This window comes from Gossypium arboreum, chromosome 3 (genome assembly GCF_025698485.1).
Source record: "Gossypium arboreum isolate Shixiya-1 chromosome 3, ASM2569848v2, whole genome shotgun sequence".
Classification (NCBI taxonomy): Eukaryota; Viridiplantae; Streptophyta; class Magnoliopsida; order Malvales; family Malvaceae; genus Gossypium; species Gossypium arboreum.
Genome location: NC_069072.1, coordinates 75,863,350 through 75,879,962, shown reverse-complemented (window position 1 = coordinate 75,879,962; position 16,613 = coordinate 75,863,350).

The window sequence follows — 16,613 nt, the reverse complement described above, 5'->3', positions numbered from 1 at the left end:
CTTGTCAAATGGATTATTTGACATGCAACTCCATTTATTTTACTTCATTCCTTTATTAACCTCTTAAAATTAGCCACATATAATTGAATCCTTTCACATGAGTCCCTTTTCTTTCAATTCACATTCAAATTAACTAAATCAAAGAATTAAAAATTCACACATGCATTTTCACATATTTAGACAGTAACTATCATACTCAAATGATTTAGTGACTCGGTTTAGCGGTCCCGAAACCGCTTTCCGACTAGGGTCACTTTAGGGATGTCACACTATGTGTGTGAATGATTGGAGGCACTGTGTGTGTGTAAATCCCTTTAACTGAGCACTATGAGTGCGAGATCGGTCAGTGGGCACTAAGTGTGTGAAATGGAATTCAAGTAAGACCTCGTCTGGGACGAAAGCATTGATTTGAGATAGTGTGTAAGACCATGTCTGGGACATGGCATCGGCTCGATATGTGAGAATATGTAAGACCATATCTAGGATATGGCATTGTAAGAGTTGTATGTGCTTGAATTAGTTGAGCCCTTACAAGTAAGTATTCGCTCAGTTGATAAACGAGCTACCGGCCTTTGGCTAAGTTGATCTTTTGTGTATGAACATAAGGGTTGGTAATGTGAAGTAAGTTCTTGAGTAAATAGAGCTTAAATTATGATTTGATTAGATCATGTTTTAAGCAAATCGAAATCATGCTCTTGGTGTGTGGCTATTGAGCCGAAATTGTAAATATGATAAGTGTCTTGTGTTTGAGCTTTGGTAATGAGAATGTAATAAGAATGTATATTGATTTGTTGATATATTTGCTTGGTTATTCGAATGGTATCCGGGCTAAGTCCCGAAGGCTTTTGTGCTAAGTGACTAAATCCGGGCTAATTCCCGAAGGCAATTGTGCGAATCACTATAACCAGACTATGTCCCGAAGACAATCGAGCGAGTCGCTATATCCGGTTAAATCCTCAAGGTACGTGATTCGGAGATGAGCAATCTTGCTGTAAAAATTTCAGTTAATACGCTTACAAAAATTCCAGCAAAGAGGTATGTTCGTATGTGCTGAAAGAATTAAATGTTCAGTGTGTGGAAGTTGAATATTGAGTACGATGGAGTTATAAAGGATATTTATTGGGATGTTTGAGTATATGTGTATTTTCGGCCGAGTTCTGACTTATACATGGATAAAAATGTGGGTTACAAATATGTGGGTTGATGATGTGAATTATACATGTTAGTATGTGCTTGATATGTGTTTGAAATGCAATTGTGAATTAAATTAAGTGATTATTGCTTATGAAATCAAGGAAATGAGATATATGTGCATACTTGTAGAAATGTTTATGTATTTGTTTTGAGATAAGAAAATGATTTTATAGATCGATGTGAAATCAATAATGAATTACAATTGCTATCGATGAGCTAGTGTTTATATGAATATAATTCAATAAGAGGACGTTATTCTAAACTATGCATCGGTTGTGACACCCCGAATGTGACCCTAGTCGGAGAGTGGTTTCGGGACCACGAAACCGAGTCACAAGAATAATTAAGTGTTATATTCCGTACTTATTGTATGTGGAATTGGTATGCGTAAATATTTCGTGTCTCGATTTTTATTAATTAGGTGCTAATTTATAAGAAAGGACTTAGTAGTGAACTTTGAAAGTACGATAGGGAAATAGGTGATGACTAATTAAAGCATGCATGCAAAATAATGGACTTGCATGTCAAATTTCCCTTTCTACAAGTAATGGCGGCCATGACAAAGAAATATGGGTCAAACATGTCATGAAACATGTTTTGTTGGGCATTAGGGAGAAATAGTAAACAAATAAGCATGGGTAAGAAAAGAATGAAAAAAAAATGTGTGTGAGAGAGTGGCATACCCCATTGCTTAGTGCAACCAAGAAGAGGGAAACAAAAAAAAAAAAAAATTTGTTCATGCTTGCTCTCTCCTTTTGGCCGAAAATACTAAGAGGAAGAAGGGATTTTGCTTCATTTCTTTTGTTTAGAAGAGATCTAGAAGGTGATTTGGCTAAATTTGCATCAAGATTAAGGTATGTATGAGGTTGTGTTGGGAGTTTCATGCATGTTTTGGTTGCTAACTTGATGTGCATGTTAGCCATGGCTCAAATCTTTGGTATGCCATGGAAATGGTATTTGGCCAAAGTTGTTATAGTGATAAAGCCATTGCATGCTAAGTGTGAAGCTTGATGATGATGCATGCAATGATGGATTTTCTACTCATGAGTAAGATTTTGAGTTTTCTCTTTGTTTTATCATGATTAAAGTTGAAAAGGAGCATGATTGTCATACTTGGCCATGATGCATTCTTGAGCATGATTCATGCTTCTTGCATGTTAGTTAAAAGTTTGTGTTTTGGATGGCTATGGACACCTTGAAAATTCGCCATGCTCATATATGCATATATATGATTGCACATTATGTTTGGTTATGAACTAAGTGATGAATATATTGATTTAAAGAAGAAAATGTGGAAGAATGCTTGTGAAATTGCAAGCACAATTGCCTAGCACACATATAAGTGCTTGATGCTATATTATAAGTTTTGGGCCACAATGTGCAAAGCATAAATTAGTAGATTGCATGCTGTTTTTGTGAGGTATTAAGTGCAAAATTGACCTCAACATGTACATGAATATTCGGCCTTGGGTAGCCTATTGAAGGCCTTAGCATTTCCTTGATGCTCAAATAAATTGTATTGAATTGCTTGATGTAGTATAAAATGTGCATGACCATTGTGTATTCAAGCTAAAGAGTGGCCATATGACCATTTAAAATCCTTGTCATATTCGCCATAAGCAAGCATAATGAGGTTTTAATAAATTGAATTTGTTTGAATTAGCTCAAGAGCTAAGAGGGCCACAATTGGACAAGGGAAGGAAAAGGTGATCGAATAGCCGAAAAAGCCGTTCGACAACATCCGAGGTAAGTCCTCAAGAAGTGACCTTACTTGAATTATGTGAGATGAAATATGGATGTGTATGATTATTGATTATGTGTGTATGAGTATTTGAATTCCACCCGGGCTAAGTCCCAAGGCGAATATGCTAATGATATTAATTGTGTTTGAGCCTTAGTAACGAAAATGAAATATGTATGTCCAATGATTATTGATGTATGTGTGCATGAGAAATTGAATGATATCGGGCTAAGCCCAAGACAATTATGCTGGAAATTATATCCGGTTAAGACCAAGGCAATTGTGCTAGTGGTTATATCCGGGCTAAGGCCCAAGGCATTCGTGCGAAGTTATTCTATCCGGGCTAAGACCAAGGCATTTGTGCACGTGATTATATCCGGTTATATTCGAAGAATCTTGGGCTGGAGGTGAGTGTTGGTTGCTGAAATGAATTTAATTAGTACACTCGGACAGCCCAAAGGACAAGGTACGTTATATGTGCATTGGAAAGTCGGCGTGTTTGAGCAACATTCGCTCAATCGACTAATGAATTTCAGTTATTGAATTGATTGATGCTTTGCGAACTTATACAATGATGAAGTATGAAGTAAGAATGTGTATTAATGAAATGATGCATTTGGCTATGTGAATGTATTGCTGTAAATTATAGTTCATTATATTCCTTGAGACTTACTAAGCATAAAAATGCTTACCCGTTGCTTTGGCTCTTAGTTTTCTAGATTTCGCTCGAGGCAATCGGATTTGGGATCGTTGAAGTCAAGTCATCCACACTATCAAGCCTCCATTTTGGTATAAATTTTGGTTGAACTTGAGATGGCATGTATAGGACTACCTCTTGTTTGTTAAATACGTTGTAATGTAAGTATGTATGGCCATGCGAAAATGGCTCAAAAGGGAGCATGAACTTAGACTTATTGTGGGTTGTATGTAAATATATTTGGGGTCATGATGTGGCTATGGTTTGGAAATGGGAATGTTGGTCATATGATCAGCCATTGGCATGGTTAAAATGATCATATATGAACCTATGTATGGCAAGATTAGTTGAATCATGGAGACTACCAAATAGGTAAGTCCTACCTTAAAACAGATGCTGCCAGCTGCAGTGGCGTGAATGTGAAAAATCACCATAATTCATAGGAATGGAATCAAATAGTGAATAAGCTATGTAAATGAACCTTGATGAGTCTATTTTCATATGGAAGAAACGAAACGGTCATAGGAGTTACAGGTTAAGAGATATTAAAGCTATTGTGAGACAGGGCCAGAATGGTTTCTGGGTTCCCTGTCGCAACTTTAAAAATTCACTATAAATTATCCAAAAGAATTAGGAGATATACCTTATATTTACAGATTCCATTTTGAGTCTAGTTTCATTGGAAACAAACGACACCAGCATTAAAGCCCTGTGCAGAGAGATATTCAAGTTATACCACGCGAAGGTCAGAGCAGTCGATCCCTGTAACTTGGGTAACTTTAACTAATAAACTGTACCAATTGGCCCGACCAAAATCCTAGAAATAAATCCATGGATGTATATATGAGTCTAAATTCAGGGAAAATTTACGAAACCAGTTTCCGAGTTTTGAAACTCGAGATATGATTTTTAAGGCGACAGTGACGCAGTTTTCCAGCCTGACTGGAAATGTCAAATTGGTGGGCAAAAACATGTGAACTTGGTTTGTTAACCCTCGGGTCCGACACCGCGATGGTCTCGGGTTTGGGGTGTTACAATTTTATTGGTATCGAGCCACGGTTTAGTCGATTCTAGGACTACCGTGATGTGTTTGGGGTCTAGCTATACATGCCATTAAATGATGAATCGATAGTGTGATGAATTCGACAATTTGACTTCATGTTTGTTTATAGCAATGGATCCCGATCCCAACCGAAGCGATAGCTGATGATGTGGAGAGTGTGGCGCTTGCTCCGCGCAAGGGACAGCGCCGGACTCTCAACCTATGGCCAGCAATCCTAATGACGAGGCTAAGCAAGCCTTTTATAGTGTGATGAACGAATGGTTTAATCAATACATTCGAACCAACACTATTGTTCCACCACCTCCATTCCCGACGAATGCAACCCCGCACCTACAATACCTCCGGATGGTGACCCAATAAGGTCGGGTAAGCCCCCAATCGATAGGATTGAAAACATGGGGCCACTGAATTTAAGGCTACGGATGATGATGATGCCGAAGCGAGCTGAATTATGGTTAGATAACACTATCCGGGTGCTTGATGAGCTATCCTGTACACCCGATGAGTGCTTAAAGTGTACCATCTCCTTGCTACGCGAGTCCGCCTACTATTGGTGGAGTACTCGACTTACGTGGTGCCTAGAGAGCAAGTGACTTGGGAATTCTTTCTAACCGAAGTTCAAAAAAGTATATCGATCGAGATTCATCGACCAAAAGCGGAGGGAGTTCCTTGATCTTAAGCAAGGTTCTATGTCCGTTATCGACTACGAACGAAAGTTTGTGAGGCTTAGCCGCTGCGAGAATGCATTTCGTCCGAAGCTATTATGTGCAAACGCCGAGGATGGGCTGAATGATGATATAAGGATGTTTGTTGGCATTCTCGAGATACGAGAGTTCGTAGTACTTGTTGAGCGAGCTTGTAAAGTCAAGAGCTTAGAAAGGAGAAACAAAAAGCTGATGTGGGGATTGGAGAATTCGAAGAGGTCCTCGGAAAGTCTCTTCAACAAGCATCGAAGAGATTTCGAGATGATGCGAGCCGGTCTAGAGGCGTTTGGGATTTTCTAGACGAGGACGCGATCGACCCCTGTGACCACACGAGTCACCTCGATTCTTGGTGGCGGAAATGATCGCCGAGAGAGGACGGAGTGTCCACATTGTGGCAAATGGCATTCGGGAGCTGTTGGTTTCGTGATCGCTCTCGCTATAAGTGTGGATCGGCCGACCATTTTATGAAGGATTGCCCGAGGATGCATGAGCAGAATGCAAGTCGAGTGCAAACCCGGGTGCTACCATCGCCGAGGTAGGCCACCTAGAAATATGGGCAATGTCGTTGGCGGTCGAGAGGATCTAGAGATGCTACCATCAGATCCGAGGCTCGTGCTCTGCTAGGACTTATGCCATACGCGCACGCCGAGGATCTGCCTCTCCGGATGTTATTACCGGTACTTTCACTCTTTTCAATACAAATGTAATTGCTTTGATTGACCCCGGTTCTACTCATTCTTATATATGTGAAACCTTAGCATCCAAGAAGACTTTGCCCATTAAGTCTCTTGAGTTTGTAATTCGGTGTCAAACCCTTGGGTCATTACGTGCTTGTTAACAAAGTGTGCAAGAAAAGTCCCTAGTGTTCCGAGGTTCTTGTTTTCCGCGGACTTAATGCTTTTTCCATTCGATGAGTTCGATGTTATTCTTGGTTTGGATTGGTTGACCATGCACGATGCGGTTGTAAATTGCAAGAGCAAGACTATCGATTTGAGGTGCGCGAATAATGAAATAATTCGGGTTGAGTCCACGGACTTAAAGGGTTGCCACCGTAATATCAGCGATGTTGGCCCGTAAATATGTAAGAAAAGGGTGCGAAGCGTACCTTGCGACGTACTCGATGACAAGGAATCGAGAAGAAACCCGAATCTGTGCCCGTGGTTTGTGAATACCGGATGTTTTCCTCAAGAATTGCCGGGTTTACCACTGCTCGAGAAATAGAATTTGGCATCGAATTGGTACCGGTACCACCCCAATTTCGATAGCTCCGTATCGTATGGCACCAACGGAATTGAAGGAGTTGAAAACTTCGGTTGCAAGAATTGGTGGATAGAGGTTTTGCTCGCCCGAAGTTTTTCGCCTTGGGGTGCGCCGGTGTTGTTCGTGAAGAAGAAGGATGGAACCATGCGACTATGCATCGACTATCGTCGACTTAACAAAGCGCTAAAGAACAAATATCCGTTGCCACGTATTGATGACTTGTTCGATCAATCGAAGGGAGCCTCGGTGTTCTCGAAAATAGATTTGAGATCGGGCTACTATCAATTGCGAATCCGAGATTGAGACGTGCCCAAGGCGCCTTGAGCGAGATATGGTCACTATGAGTTCTGGTGATGCCGTTTGGGCTCACTAATGCCCTGCGGTATTTATGGATTTAATGAATCGAATCTTTAGACCATATTTGGATCGATTCGTAGTCGTGTTCATTGATGACATCTTGGTCTATTCAAGAAATGAGACCGAACATCTTTGAACACTGCGGTTAGTCTTTGCAAATTTTACGGGACAAGCAATTATATGCTAAGTTCAGCAAGTGTGAGTTCGGTTAAGAGAGGTAAGCTTCTTGGGTCATGTGGTATTCAGACGGTATTCGAGTCGACCGAATAAAATTTCAGCCATACTAAATTGGAAGCCTCCGAGAAATATTACTGAGGTTCGAAGCTTTTTGGGGCTTGCCGGTTACTACCGACGATTTGTAAAAGGCTTCTCAACGATAGCCACGCCGATGACGAAGCTACTCCAAAAGGATGTTAAGTTCGAATGGACGGAGAAATGCCAAAAAAGCTTCGATCAACTGAAAACTTATTTGACTGAAGCCCCAATTCTAGTGCAACCCGAGTCCGCAAGGAGTTTGTCATCTATAGCGACGCTCTCTACTTGGGTTAGGTTGCGTATTAATGCAAGAAGGTCGAGTTGTGGCCTATCGTCGAGGCAATTAAAGCCACATGAGAAAAATTATCCGACTCATGATCTCGAATTGGCCGCCATCGTATTCGCCTTAAAGATTTGGCGACATTACTTATTTGGTGAAAGGTGCCATGTATACTCGGATCACAAAAGTCTCAAGTATTTGATGACCCAACGAGACTTAAATCTGCGACAAAGACGTTGGCTCGAGCTGTTAAAGGATTATGAGCTGATCATTGACTATCACCCGGGAAAGGCGAATGTAGTTGCGGATGCCTTGAGTCGTAAATCGTTATTCACTTTACGAGCGATGAATGTGCACTTGTCTATCCGATCCGACAGTGTGTTAGTGGCTGAAATGAAAGCCAAACCATTATTGACACACCAAATTCGAGAAGCTCAGAAAGTCGATGATGAGTTGGTTGCAAAACGGGCTGCGTGTGTTCCGAACAAGGACTCGGAGTTTCAAATCGACGATGACGATTGTTTGAGGTTCAAAAGTCGTCTGTGTGTCCCAAAGAATTCGGAACTCATTTCGATAATTCTGAATGAAGCCCATTGTAGCCGAATGGCAATCCACCCGGGGAGTACGAAGATGTACAATGATTTGAAACGTCGATTTTGGTGGCATGGTATGAAGCGAGACATCTCCGACTTTGTTTCAAGATGTTTAATATGTCAACAAGTGAAAGCGGAACATCGGTGCCTTGAGATTACTTGACCAATCACGATACCCGAGTGGAAATGGGATCGAGTCACAATGGACTTTGTATCCGGACCGCCATTGTCGACCAAGTAAGAAGGATGCGGTTTGGGTCGTGGTAGATCGATTGACTAAGTCGGCCCACTTTGTCCCCGACGTCACGGATTTTCAATGGACAAATTAGCGAAATTGTACGTTTCTCAGTTGTGAAATTACACGGGTGCCTATTTCTATCGTGTCGGATAGAGATCCGAGATTTACCTCGCGGTTTTGGAAAAAGTTGCAAGAAGCTTTGGGTACCAAGTTGCATTTCAGACCGCCTTTCACCCCCAAACCGATGGTCAATCCGAAGCGGGTAATTCAGATACTTGAGGATATGTTAAGATGTTGCGTCCTCGAGTTTAGTGGTTCATGGGAGCGGTATTTGCCGTTGATTGAATTCGCACAACAACAGACTTTCAATCGAGTATTAAGATGGCACCCTACGAGGCTTTGTGCGGCGTAAATGCCGTACACCATTGTTTTGGTGAGCTTGGTGAAAGCAAGATTTTCGGTGGATTTGATTAGGGATGCCGAATGAAAGTGAAAGTAATCCGTGAAAGTTTGAAGATAGCCTTCGATCGTCGAAGTCGACGCGGATATGAAGCGTAAGGATATCGAGTATCGGTGGGTGATAAAGTGTTCCTCAAGGTATCGCCTTGGAAAAAATACTCGAGTTCGTACCGTAAGGGCAAGTTGAGCCCGAGGTTCATTGGGCCATATGAGATATCGAGCGAGTCGGTCCGGTGGCATATCGTTTGATTTTGCCCCCGAACTCAAAAGGTTCACGATGTCTTCCACGTTTCGATGCTTGACGTTATAGATCCGATCCATCGCACGTGATTAGTCCATCGAAATTGAAATTCAAGCTAATATGAGTTATGAGGAAGAACCAATTCGTATCCTATCACGAGAAGTGAAAGAGTTTGAAACAAGCGGGTTCCGCTAGTGAAAGTGTTATGGCTCAAGCACGGGATAGAAGAAGCTACTTGGGAGACCGAGAACTCTATGAGAGAGCGATATCCGAACCTATTTACGGTAAGCTTTTGGGGACGAAAATCTCTTGAGTGGGGAGAGTTGTGACACCCGAATGTGACCCTAGTCGGAGAGTGGTTTTGGGACCACGAAACCGAGTCACAAGAATAATTAAGTGTTATATTCCGTACTTATTGTATGTGGAATTGGTATGCGTAAATATTTCGTGTCTCGATTTTTATTAATTAGGTGCTAATTTATAAGAAAGGACTTAGTAGTGAACTTTGAAAGTACGATAGGGAAATAGGTGATGACTAATTAAAGCATGCATGCAAAATAATGGACTTGCATGTCAAATTCCCCTTTCTACAAGTAATGGCCGCCATGACAAAGAATATGGGTCAAACATGTCATGAAACATGTTTTGTTGGGCATTAGGGAGAAATAGTAAACAAATAAGCATGGGTAAGAAAAGAATGAAAAAAAAATGTGTGAGAGAGTGGCATACCCCATTGCCGTGCAACCAAGAAGAGGGAAACAAAAAAAAAAAAAAAATTTGTTCATGCTTGCTCTCTCCTTTTGGCCGAAAATACTAAGAGGAAGAAGGGATTTTGCTTCATTTCTTTTGTTTAGAAGAGATCTAGAAGGTGATTTGGCTAAATTTGCATCAAGATTAAGGTATGTATGAGGTTGTGTTGGGAGTTTCATGCATGTTTTGGTTGCTAACTTGATGTGCATGTTAGCCATGGCTCAAATCTTTGGTATGCCATGGAAATGGTATTTGGCCAAAGTTGTTATAGTGATAAAGCCATTGCATGCTAAGTGTGAAGCTTGATGATGATGCATGCAATGATGGATTTTCTACTCATGAGTAAGATTTTGAGTTTTCTCTTTGTTTTATCATGATTAAAGTTGAAAAGGAGCATGATTGTCATACTTGGCCATGATGCATTCTTGAGCATGATTCATGCTTCTTGCATGTTAGTTAAAAGTTTGTGTTTTGGATGGCTATGGACACCTTGAAAATTCGCCATGCTCATATATGCATATATATGATTGCACATTATGTTTGGTTATGAACTAAGTGATGAATATATTGATTTAAAGAAGAAAATGTGGAAGAATGCTTGTGAAATTGCAAGCACAATTGCCTAGCACACATATAAGTGCTTGATGCTATATTATAAGTTTTGGGCCACAATGTGCAAAGCATAAATTAGTAGATTGCATGCTGTTTTGTGAGGTATTAAGTGCAAAATTGACCTCAACATGTACATGAATATTCGGCCTTGGGTAGCCTATTGAAGGCCTTAGCATTTCCTTGATGCTCAAATAAATTGTATTGAATTGCTTGATGTAGTATAAAATGTGCATGACCATTGTGTATTCAAGCTAAAGAGTGGCCATATGACCATTTAAAATCCTTGTCATATTCGCCATAAGCAAGCATAATGAGGTTTTAATAAATTGAATTTGTTTGAATTAGCTCAAGAGCTAAGAGGGCCACAATTGGACAAGGGGAAGGAAAAGGTGATCGAATAGCCGAAAAAGCCGTTCGACAACATCCGAGGTAAGTCCTCAAGAAGTGACCTTACTTGAATTATGTGAGATGAAATATGGATGTGTATGATTATTGATTATGTGTGTATGAGTATTTGAATTCCACGGGCTAAGTCCCAAGGCGAATATGCTAATGATATTAATTGTGTTTGAGCCTTAGTAACGAAAATGAAATATGTATGTCCAATGATTATTGATGTATGTGTGCATGAGAAATTGAATGATATCGGGCTAAGCCGAAGACAATTATGCTGGAAATTATATCCGGGTTAAGACCGAAGGCAATTGTGCTAGTGGTTATATCGGGCTAAGGCCGAAGGCATTCGTGCGAGTTATTCTATCCGGGCTAAGACCAAGGCATTTGTGCACGTGATTATATCCGGTTATATTCGAAGAATCTTGGGCTGGAGGTGAGTGTTGGTTGCTGAAATGAATTTAATTAGTACACTCGGACAGCCCAAAGGACAAGGTACGTTATATGTGCATTGGAAAGTCGGCGTGTTTGAGCAACATTCGCTCAATCGACTAATGAATTTCAGTTATTGAATTGATTGATGCTTTGCGAACTTATACAATGATGAAGTATGAAGTAAGAATGTGTATTAATGAAATGATGCATTTGGCTATGTGAATGTATTGCTGTAAATTATAGTTCATTATATTCCTTGAGACTTACTAAGCATAAAATGCTTACCCGTTGCTTTGGCTCTTAGTTTTCTAGATTTCGCTCGAGGCAATCGGATTTGGGATCGTTGAAGTCGAAGTCATCCACACTATCAAGCCTCCATTTTGGTATAAATTTTGGTTGAACTTGAGATGGCATGTATAGGACTACCTCTTGTTTGTTAAATACGTTGTAATGTAAGTATGTATGGCCATGCGAAAATGGCTCAAAAGGGAGCATGAACTTAGACTTATTGTGGGTTGTATGTAAATATATTTGGGGTCATGATGTGGCTATGGTTTGGAAATGGGAATGTTGGTCATATGATCAGCCATTGGCATGGTTAAAATGATCATATATGAACCTATGTATGGCAAGATTAGTTGAATCATGGAGACTACCAAATAGGTAAGTCCTACCTTAAAAACAGATGCTGCCAGCTGCAGTGGCGTGAATGTGAAAAATCACCATAATTCATAGGAATGGAATCAAATAGTGAATAAGCTATGTAAATGAACCTTGATGAGTCTATTTTCATATGGAAGAAACGAAACGGTCATAGGAGTTACAGGTTAAGAGATATTAAAGCTATTGTGAGACAGGGCCAGAATGGTTTCTGGGTTCCCTGTCGCAACTTTAAAAATTCACTATAAATTATCCAAAAAGAATTAGGAGATATACCTTATATTTACAGATTCCATTTTGAGTCTAGTTTCATTGGAAACAAACGACACCAGCATTAAAGCCCTGTGCAGAGAGATATTCAAGTTATACCACGCGAAGGTCAGAGCAGTCGATCCCTGTAACTTGGGTAACTTTAACTAATAAACTGTACCAATTGGCCCGACCAAAAATCCTAGAAATAAATCCATGGATGTATATATGAGTCTAAATTCAGGGAAAATTTACGAAACCAGTTTCCGAGTTTTGAAACTCGAGATATGATTTTTAAGGCGACAGTGACGCAGTTTTCCAGCCTGACTGGAAATGTCAAATTGGTGGGCAAAAACATGTGAACTTGGTTTGTTAACCCTCGGGTCCGACACCGGCGATGGTCTCGGGTTTGGGGTGTTACATCGGTAGAAATTTTCGGGGACGAAAATTTCTTAAGTGGGGGAGAGTTGTGACACCCCTAATGTGACCCTAGTCGGAAAGTGGTTTCGGGACCACAAAACCGAGTCACAAAAATAATTAGATGTTATATTCTGTGCTTATTGTATGTGGAATTTGTATGTGTGAATATTTCATGTTTGAATTTTGTTAATTGTGAGTGAATTTTATTAAATAGGACTTATGTGAAAGAATTTAGAAATGTGCTAGGCAAATGTAAGTGGCCTATTTATGCATGTTGCAAAATAATTGTACTTGCATGTCAAATTCCCCACTCTAGAGGAAGTGGCCGGCCATGATGGTATGGGATACAAAAAAACATGCATTTTGTGTTAATATTATAATGACTACATGGTTTTATAATAGGAAATAAGTATTAGAAAAAAAAAAAAGAAAGCTATACATTCCCACCTTGTTCTTGCTGAATGTTGGAGAAAGAAAGAAGAAATATGCTTTGAGAATTTCAGCAAGATAGCAAGCTAAAAATCCAAGGTATGTGCATTGGGTCATAGAGAAAATTGAATCAAAAATTGGTTGATCTTTGTCCTCCATTGCCGTAGCCTAAAGGGAGGGAGAGGAAAGTTTGGTTGCTTTGATTTTTGGCTTAGAAGATGGCTAGAATGAGGTATGTATTGAATGATTCTTGAAAATCTATGCATGTTTGAGATGATTAGTTCAAACTCTACTCATCCCATAGATGTGTTTTGGTTTTGGTTTGATAATGATGTTAGTGATGGTGAGTTTCGGTCATGCATTAACTGAAATTGTAAGTATGATTTATGGTAAAAATTGTAACACCCCGAACCCGAGACCATCGCCGGTGTCGGACACGAGGGGTTAACAAGCCAAGTTCACTTGTTTTGCCCATCATTTGACATTTCCAGTCAGGCTGGAAAACTGCGTCACTGTCGCCTTAAAAATCATATCTCGAGTTTCAAAACTCGGAAACTGGTTTCGTAAATTTTCCCTGAATTTATACTCATATATCCATCCATGGATTTATTTCTAGAATTTTTGGTCGGGCCAATTGGTACAGTTTATTAGTTAAAGTCACCCATGTTACAGGGATCGACTGCTCTGACCTTCGCGTGGTATAACTTGAATATCTCTCTGTACAGGGCTTTAATTCTGGTGCCGTTTGTTTCTAATGAAACTAGACTCAAAATGGAATCTGTACATATAAGGTCTGTCTCCTAATTCGTTTTGGATAATTTATAGTGAATTTTTAAAGTTGTGACAGGGAACCCAGAAACCATTCTGGCCCTGTCTCACAATAGCTTTAATATCTCTTAACCTGTAACTCCTATGACCATTTCGTTTCTTCCATATGAAAATAGACTCATCAAGGTTCATTTACATAGCTTATTCACTATTTAATTCCATTCCTATGAATTTTGGTGATTTTTCACATTCACGTCACTGCAGCTGGCAGCATCTGTTTTTAAGGTAGGTCTTACCTATTTGGTAGTCTCCATGAATCAACTAGTCTTGCCATACATAGGTTCATATATGATCATTTTAACCATGCCAATGGCTGATCATATGACCAACATTCCCATTTCCAAGCCATAGCCACATCATGACACCGAATATATACATACAAACCACAATTAGTCTAAGTTCATGCTTCCCTTTTCGAGCCATTTTCGCATGGCCGTACATACTTACATTACAACATATTTAACAAACAAGGGGTAGTCCTATACATGCCATTTCAAGTTCAACCAAAAATTTATACCAAAATGGAGGCTTGATAGTGTGGATGACTTCGACTTCAACGATCCCAAATCCGATTGCTTCGAGCGAAATCTAGAAACTGAGAGCCAAAGCAACGGGGTAAGCATTTTTATGCTTAGTAAGTCTCAAGGAATATAATCAACTCTACATAGCCAAATGCATCATTTCATTAATACACATTCTTACTTCACACTTCATCATTATATACTTTCACAAAGTATCAATCAATTCAATAACTGAAATTCATTAGTCGATTGAGCGAATGTTGCTCAAACATGTCGACTTTCCAATGCACATATAACGTACCTTATCCTTTGGGCTTTTCGAGTGTACTAATTGAATTCATTACAGCAACCAACACTCACCTCCAGCCCAAGATTCTTCGGAATATAATCGGATATAATCACGTGCACAAATGCCTTGGTCTTAGCCCGGATAGAATAACTCGCACGAATGCCTTGAGTCTTAGCACGGATATAGCCACTAGCACAATTGCCTTCGGTCTTAACCGGATATAATTTCCAGCATAATTGTCTTCGGCTTAGCCGGATATCATTCAATTTCTCATGTACACATACATCAATAATCATTGGACATACATATTCCATTTTCGTTACTAAGGCTCAAACGCAAATATAATCACAAGCATATTCGCCCGGGACTTAGCCGGGTAGAATTCAAATACTCATACACACATAATCAATAATCATACACATTCATATTTCATCTCACATAATTCAAGTAAGGTCACTTCTTGAGGACTTACCTCGGATGTTGTCGAACGGCTTTTTCGGCTATGCGATCACTTTCTCCTTCCCCTTGTCCAATTGTGGCCCTCTAAGCTCTTGAGCTAATTCAAACAAATTCAATTTATTAAAACCTCATTGTGCTAGCTTATGGCGAATATGACAAGGAGTTTAAATGGTCATATGGCCACCCTTTAGCTTGAATACACAATGGTCATGCACATTTTATACTACATCAAGCAATTCAATACAATTTATTCGAGCATCAAGGAAATGCTAAGGCCTTCAATAGGCTACCCAAGGCCGAATATTCATGTACATGTTGAGGTAAATTTTGCACTTAATACCTCACAAAAACAGCATGCAATTTACTATTTAATGCTTTGCACATTGTGGCCCAAAACTTATAATATAGCATCAAGCACTTATATGTGAGCTAGGCCGAATTGTGCTTGCAATTTCACAAGCATTCTTCCACATCTTCTTCTTTAAACCAATATATTCATCACTTAGTTCATAACCAAAACATCATGTGCAAACATATATATACATATATGAGCATGGCAATTTCATGGTGTCCATAGTCATCCAAAACACAAATTTTAACTAACATGCAAGAAGCATGAACCATGCTCATGAATGCATCATGGCGAATATGACAATCATGCCCTTTTCAACTTCAATCATGGTTAAACAAAAGAAAACTCAAAATCTTACTCAAGAGTAGACAATCCATCATTGCATGCATCATCATCAAGCTTCACACTTAGCATGCAATGGCTTTATCACCATAACAACTTTGGCCAAATGCCATTTCCATGGCATAACAAAGATTTGAGCCATAGCTAACATGCACATCAAATTAGCAACCAAAACATGCATGAAACTCCCAACACAACCTCATACATACCTTACTCTTGTTGCAAGTTTAGCCAAATTTCCTTCTAGATCTCTTCTAAACAAAGAAAATGAAGCAAAAATCCTTCCTTTTCCTTGGTATTTTCGGCCAAAGAAGAGAAAAATAGGTGAACAAAATTTTTTCTTTGCTTCTCTTTCACTCACGGCAAAAGGGGGGAGGATGAGCAAATTTTGATTTTTTGTTTCTCTTCCTACATGCTTAATTTTTTATCATTTATCACATCATGCATTAACAAAACATGTCATAACATGTTTTCCTTGCCCATATTCCCTTGTCATGGCCGGCCACTATACCATCTTTGGGGAAATTTGACATGCAAATCCCTTATTTTTGCATGCATGCTCAACTAGTCATCACACATTTCCCCATCATACTTTAAAAGTTTACTACTAGGTCCTTTCTAGTGAAATTCACATTTATAATTCTAAATTGAAACATCAAAATGTCATACACAATTTAACACATATCATAGGCATCAAAATAAATTTTTTTATTATTTTTATGCCTCGGTGTTGTGGTCCCGAAACCACATTCCGACTAGGGTCAATTTTGGGCTGTCACATAATTTGTGTGA